The sequence below is a fragment of the Raphanus sativus genome, chromosome 5 (genome assembly GCF_000801105.2).
Source record: "Raphanus sativus cultivar WK10039 chromosome 5, ASM80110v3, whole genome shotgun sequence".
Taxonomy (NCBI): Eukaryota; Viridiplantae; Streptophyta; class Magnoliopsida; order Brassicales; family Brassicaceae; genus Raphanus; species Raphanus sativus.
The window spans coordinates 20,128,481-20,136,953 of NC_079515.1; positions in this window are offsets into that span (position 1 = coordinate 20,128,481).

Sequence of the window (8,473 nt, forward strand, 5' to 3'; positions counted from 1 at the left end):
TAAAGCGACACTCAAATTTATTATTTGAGACAAGGATTTGTTGGACTTGATAACTACAACTACACTCCAGAGCTATCTATCAATTAGAAATCCAATCCAAGAAAATCGAATATATACTGGTTTTATTATAAAATATGAAAATGTTGATTCACTGTGAACCGTTGTATTTTTTTTTTCCACTGGAAATATATTATTAAAGGGTCAAAGGCCCACTAAACGGGCCAAGTCCAACCGAGACACAAAGACCATAACGGCCCATTACAACGAAACTTTAGCCCGACATAAAGGGCTCACTAAACGGGCTTCAAGCCCAACCCAACACAACGCGCCGAATCCACCGCCACGCGTCCATTCGTTTCCCCAGACCGTCCACGTGCGTCAACGAAACATGCACACGAGCCACGCGTCATCAATCCATCCTTCGTGATCCAATGGACGAGATTTTCGTCGGAGAAAAACAAAACTAAACATGTTTCGCCGGAGCTCACCGTCGACAAACCACCGCGCCTATTATCGCCGCCATATCTTTTCCACCGGAGAGCTTCAACGAGCCTGTTCCGAGATCTCATCCGGATCCTATCATACCACCGCTTGCGACTTGGAACCACCCAAACCCGAAAAAACACCTCCTTACCACACCGATTGAAACCCTGAAGCCGGAGACGCAAGGCTGTGAAAACCTCTACCTCCCAGAGTCTAAGCCGGCGATGAGAGAACTAACTGAGCTTCCTCACCCTAGAGTCAAAAACGAAGGAGAAAAACGGTTACTCCTCCTCCGTGAGAAACATGCAAAACAAAATAAAAGAAAAAAACAGAAGCCGGACCGACGGCGGCTGAGGGAACCCGCCCCGTCGGCCGGAAAAAACAGATCACGTCGGTGAAACTTCTCTTCTTTTTTCTTAGAAAGAAGGCAGAGCGATAGAAGAGAGAGAGAGAGAGGAATTTTTCCACTGTGAACCGTTGTATAGTACGCAGCTATCTATAAAAAATATCTTCATGCTGGAAATTTATTAAAGCATTTTATACCATTTTGTATCCTTGCAACTGTATATATACTATTAGAGCATCTCCAAGAGCAACCTTAAAACCTCAAATATAAGGTTTTATGTACTCCAAGAGCAACCTCAAAACCTCAAATTATAAGGTTTTGTACAGTGAAACCTTATATTTGAGGTTTCACTGTACAAAACCTTATATTTGAGGTTTCATATTTTTGTGGTCCTTGTATTCTTATGTCTTTTAAATAGTCTTGATAACTTTTTTTGTTTATCATTTTAGTCCATATAATTTTACTTCTTTTATAAATTTTATATATGTTTTTATAAATTCAACTTTTGCATATAACTTTAAATAAATAAATAAGTTTTAAAAGAAAAAACAAAGCAAAAATTGCTATTAAAGTGTAATAGTTTATTACATAAATAACAATGATGAATAATTATATTTTCTTACAAAAATGATTTCGTTTGTAATAATCTCTTATATATCTGTAATTTTCTATTACAGTGTAATAGTTTATTAATAAATATTATTTATAACATTTTATTGTATACTTTAGTTGTTATAAAAGTTTTGTATTTTTCTTTGATTTTTGTCTAATATTAAGGACTATAATGTAAATATCTAAAACTTTTAAGGTTTATTTTAAAGTTTACCATTGGAGAAGAACACCCTCAAACCTCAAATATAAGGTTCATCCAACCTCAAATATAAAGTTGCTCTTGGAGATGCTCTTAGAGCAACACAATCAGCAGCATACTCCCTTAGGTATCTAGCTAATAGAATACTGTTAAAATTATATAAATATTTCATAAAGTAAAACAGAAAAACAATAAAAGACGCAAATGGCACTAGAATATTTAAAGGGTTCTTATAGAACTAATTTTTACTGTTTCACGCAATTTTCTCATTTTTAGAATAAAATAATAAAAAACTTGAGAATTTTGTTTTTAGGCCAAAAATATCTATATTTTGCTTATGGGATAAACCCAACATAAAATTGTTCCATTAAACTACTATTTACTAAAAAAAACCAAACTAGTCCTTCTAAAATATAATTATAAATTCGAAAATGCATTTATAAACTAATTATAATATATTTAGATATTATAATTTATATAAACTAATTAAAATTAAAAAATCCATTAAAATCTCCAAATAGTTTTTTTTCCTAACTATCTTGTTATATCCGTCTCTCTTTCTCATAGGCTACAAAGACAACATATTTCAAACTGAAGCGACGAAGGCGAGTTCTCAGTCTCTCCCTAATGTAAATCGTGTGTGCTCCGGATCAGATCATTGAGAATGTTGATCTTTTTTCCCTTTAATTCAGTTTTGAATGTTTTAAACTGTTCTTTTTATGGAAAATATGTTTTAAAACACAACCAACATGAATCACACAATAATTTGATGATTTACAAGAGAGTAGTTGATGGCCGTCATGAAAATAGCTTTGCAGAGTCGAAACCCTAAAAAATCTGGGGAAGATGATAAAAAATTATGATTATGTCATTTATTAAAAAAAAGTTAAAATCCGCTTTAGGCGTTTCAAACCAAAACACTGGTAAATAAAATCGGCTTTATAACTGGAAAAATACCTTTAATTTGATATAGGTATTTTAACGGTATTTTTTATTTTTCCAAAAAAATATTTGTAAAATTATTTATTTGATTTATTTTTATAAATATAAAAGGGTATCATAGGTGAAAATGATACACATTTAAAATTAACCAATAGGACAATAAACCTGTTTTTAGCCTAAAAACAATTTTTTTCCAAAAAAACTTTTCTTTACCCCACCCTCTCGGTTTGTTAAGCTCTTATTCAGAACAAAGAAACAATATCATATTTGACCAGAAAATGAATAAATAATATATATCCATAAAAACAAACACAGATATAACATGATATGAAATTCATATATTTTTTTTTTGACGTCAAAAGGCTATTCTATTACTTTTAAAAGGCTCCGATGCTTCTCTAATTAACAAACATAGATATGAAATTCAGATATATATATTTTCTCAATGCTTCTCTAAGACTCTAACTGGTGACCGCCAAAAGAATAATAGGAACAATGAATAAAAGAACGAAGATGAACAAAACAATATGAAAACTTGTTCTTTGTTGTTCTTCCCCGGATTTAATAAGTAACTAGTTTTTGACTTATGTTAGTTTTAAGATCATTGTAAACTTATAAACTATTGGTAATTACTGTGCTTTATAAATTGTGATCAACGTTATTAGATTTTTGTTGAATGTTTTTTAAACATTTATGTATGTTTAAATATTTATCTAAACTATTAAAACATAAGTCATATTGAACTTATATCTTAATATTTGCATTAAATGTGTTTTAGTTTATTAAAAAATTAGTAATACAATCAGTGTTCTAAAAACAGGTTTAGGCGGTGCGCCAGTTTAATCAGCAAATTATGTATGAACGAAACAACTTTTAAAAAATATTTTAAAAAATTGTCTAGGTGCCTGTATAAACAATAGTATTTATATATATTTGAGTTTACTTTCTGTATTATAATATATAAATGGACTATTTATTTTGTATCTGAAAAGTTGATCTCTATTTTAGTAGAATGGACCCATTAACTAAATTTTAAAAAGGTTGGATTTTGTTATGTATTAACCTAATGCACGAGCCTATCCTACACTAACTTTAATTAAGTCTGGATAGTTATTGATGACAAATTTTAATCTATATATCAACCTAAATGTTAATCTATTTGTGCAAGTATATTACATTACTGTATAAAATATTCAGTAGTCTATATGGCCTATTATTAAAACTAAAAATATAAATGGGCCATATAAATATAGAGAAATTGCCAAATATACCACTTTCATGATACCACTTTTCATTTCTACATTAATCAACTTTACCACTAAATTTTTAATTGATAAAGTACTTTTATACCCCTAACTAATTAAGCATGAATCTCCACCGATTGCTTCTGAATCTCTTTCAGATCCACAGACTCCAGATCCATCTGAAGACACTGACATCCCCGAGAAGACAAAGAAGAAGCTTTCCTAGTATACAGTAGAGATCGTCTGCGTCTCGATCTTGATCCTTACCTAATCAACTACTTCCTTTGGAAACGCTACAACGAGAGCCTCGCTCTCTCCTGGGCCTCCAAGTTCGCTCTCAAAGATGCAATCTTCGAGAAAAACTTCAGCTTGCTCGGCGTCGGCCAAGGAGAAGACGACTCTCCTTTGCTATTAAAAGAAGCGACGAACGTGTTCAAGTTCTACGAGCGGGCGCCGATACTGCCACGGGCTTCTTGCGACCTTGGGAGCTGAAGAGCAGGCACAATCTGATCTCCAGGCTGTTTAACTGTGTGGTGCCTTGTAGAGACGAGATCGGTATCGAGGTTTATATGAACGACGAAGGGATGGATCATGTGGTGTTTGCGTTGGCGAGGAAGAAGGCGGCGAAAGGGATGCATAAGAAGATGAGGGATCTGCAGAGGGTTGGTGGGATGGTGGGTGCTCCTGGTGGGGGGAAGTGGGTGGCCGAGGAGTTGGCTGTGGTTTCTGAGTCTAAGGAGGTGGCTGGGGATATGATCACTGATGTTGTTCTTGATCAGGTCTGATGCTCTGAACCTCCTTGTTCGATGATTGACAATGATGCTAGCTAAGTTTAGTTTAGTGTCTTCTTGGACTTCAGCAGTAACCATTTTATGGATGAGCATACAAGCTCATACGAAGTTTTGTGAAAATGAACTAGCTTTGGCTTCATTTCTATATATTCCCTGGTCGTATTCGTAATTTGGTTCACTTAAGTAGACATAGATTTACTGTAAGTATGTTGGATAATGAGATATTCTTTTTTAAGCTAAAGGGACGTACTTGATCAGAGTAAGAAACCCTTTGCTAAGAACCATACCTGCTTATTTTTTTGTGTGAATCCAACTGGCTTGTCTCTCTTTCAAACTGTACAGAGGTTTAGGGCGAAAACTTGTGATGTACTGAAAAAATCCGCAAGTTTCTCGTGTTATGATACATTTGGGCTTAGATGGTAGACTGGACCGATATGTTGAAGTAAGATCGCTACCTGAGTTTCAGAATGTATTGAGGATGAAATACTTTTAGTCTGTTTTGATGGTCCTCTTTCTCTTACGAAAAGTTTCTGAAGCATTTGGTACTGTGTTTTTCTCTCATGTTTGATAAACAATCAACGAATTGCATACTACTTATAAAATTTACCCTTAAAATTTAACTAAGCATAATTCATAAACCCTTATAAAATTTAAATATTGTTTTTATAAACCTTTATAAATGATTTATAAACCCCTATTATTTACATCCTTAAAAATTATTTTACATACTCTTATAAATTATTTATAAACTTTATAACTTTCTTATACACATTTATAAATGGTTTATAGATTTTATAACTTGTTTATTATGCCTTTATAAATAGTTTATAGACTCATACAAATAATTTTACATACCTTTATAAATTATTTTATAATCATTTATAATGGTGTATAAACTTGATAAATTCTTTTTATAAACTCTTATAAATTATTATACAAAGTATTATTAATTATTTTATAAACCTTTCTAAGTAGTTATAAACTCTGTTGATTTCTAAACTCATACAACTTTTATAACAAGCTGCTGTTCATACAGCTTCCCTATATCTTGCAACTAGACCTCCTAACGAATGAGCCACAAATGAGATCTTCTTTAACTCACCCCCTCTGTTCTTAACAACAGACAAACCTGCAAAAAAATATATTTCAAAACATAGATATCAACATCAATCACCAAGAAAATGAGCTTACTCAAGTTGCAGAGAAGAGAAACACACTTCATTTATTAAATATATGTTAATTGAATTTTGGTTTATATGAGTTTATAAATGACTTATAAGTGTTTTTAATGAGCTTACGGCTTGATGATATGCATGCAACACTTCTTTGTTCACTAGTACTGTTGATCCAACTGGATATTATGTTCTTTTATTTTCTTTTATTGAAGATTTTGTTGCAACACTATTTTGTTGGTGCCCCAGGTTGCCATTATTGATCACGTTAAACAGGTTCTGTTACTTCTTTGTATTTATGCTTTGCTATAGCATGTTGATCTTTGATTCCAGTTCCAAGCTTGCCAGATTTGTACAGAAGTACGACCTGCTACAATGAAGAACTTCCATCTTGGTAGATCGAGGAATTCAGTTATTATTTTACACCTATCTGATGATTTAGGATCAGGTTAATGCATCAATACCATTTCACGAGCTTCAAGTTGATGGACAAGGGGAGCTGTAAAGTAGGTGAAAATGAAGAAGCCAATAACAAGAGCTGTTATACTCTTGTTAATCATGCTTTTGCTGTGAGAAAAGTCCTAGAAGGCTATATATCTGGTCTGTATACATTATGTGCATCTGTAGAACTGAGGCGTTCATCTAACATTGTGGTTTTGTAATCCCTTTATAAATTCTTATAAACTATTATAAACTCTTATAAATATGTCCTAAACCCCTCAACACAAACAAAAAAGCTCTTATAAACCATTATAAGATTATATAAATCATTACAAAATGATTTATGAATCCTATAATTACACATACAATAATGATGCTTTTGATCAGAAAATGATTTTGTAAATAACTATACATAATTTACAAACATTTATAGGAGAATTATAAACATAATAATACTTTCATAAAAATTTACTTATAATTTTTGTAAGAATTTATAAACGATCTATAAAGTCTTCTAACTGATTTATAAACACTTATAAATTGTTTTATAAACTCTTACAAACTGTGTTATGAAAATTATTAAATTCTTATAATCTTTTGAATAAACCCTTATAAATAGATTTATAAACTCTTATAAATAGATCTATAAACCTTGTAAATTAATTTATAAACACTTATAAATAAATGTAGAGGCTTTTATAAATAGCTTATAATTTTTTGTAAATAGTTTTAAAACCCTTTTAAATAGTTTTATAAACATTTATAAATAGTTATATAAATACTTTTATATGTTTTATAAACTTTATAGATTGTTGATACATGGTTTTATAAGGTTTTATAAAATTTATAAATAGTTTTATAAACTTTTATAAATGATTTATATACAAAATTATTTCATATATCCTTTTGATTGGTTTTATAAGCTTTTATAAACATACATGAATAGTTTTATTAATCACTATAGATGTTTCATTTTTGTAAAGACAAATAACGAAAAACTGATTATACCAAAGGGTGTAGTTCTTGGCATATGTGATGAGCATTTGGAATCAATTGACGATGATAGAATGGATAAATTTTGTATGGATTTAAAAGCTGTTCTAAATTATTTATTTACCATGGATACACATGTCCAACTATTTATTAACCATTTATAAACACCTATAAATAACTTATAAACCCTTATAAAAGACTTATAAAGCTTATAAGTAGTTTATGAAATTTTGTAAATGATATAAATACTTTTATAAATGATATATAAACATCTTATAGTGATTAACAAACCCTTAAATGATTCAAAGACCCTTATAAATGATTTATAAGCCATTACAAATGATTTATTAGTTTCTATAAATGATCCACAACCCCTTATAAATGATTTATAAGCCTTTATAAAATTTTATAAGACTTCATAAAAGAATTACCTTTTGAAATTCTACAAATCCTTATAAATGATTAAATAATTAAACCCTTATAAATAATTTTAAATATTCTTATAAATGATTTGGAGACCTTTATAAAAAGTTTATATACATTCATATAAATGATTTTAAAGAATTTATAAACAAATTACCTCTATACATTTTTACAAATATTTATAAATGATGTCATAAAACCTCATAAATATTTTTATATATTCTTATAACTGATTTTTAAGGGTTTATAAATGTTTATAAACTAATTCAAGGGTTGAGAAGTTGATTTATTAATATTTATAAACTAATTTAAGGGTTTGTAAGCTGATATATAAAGGTATATAAACTCACTGAATAAGTTTTTTTTTTAATGTATTAAAACCTTATAAAAGATTCATAATGGTTTATAAGTTAATTTAAAAACTGATTTCGAAACTAATTTAAGGGTTAGAAGTTGATTTATTAATTTTTATAAATATACATTTTATTTATATTAATTCCTTATTTTATTTGTGTATATAGTCTTATAGATTAACTCTTAATGGTTATATAAACCTTATTAAATTTTAACAAACCCTTATAGAGCCCTTAAGTTCAAGTTTGGTATACATATCCTTATTATCTGTTTTAATAAATTATTATAAATGAATTATACTTTAATAAGAAATTTAGAAAGCCGTATAAATTGTTTTGATAACTAATTATGAATAGATTTATGAACCTAATAAATGGTTTTATAAATCCCTATATATGATCGATAAATTGTTTTATAAAATCTTATAAATGTCTAAATAAAAGATTTATAAACCGTTATATATAATCTATAAA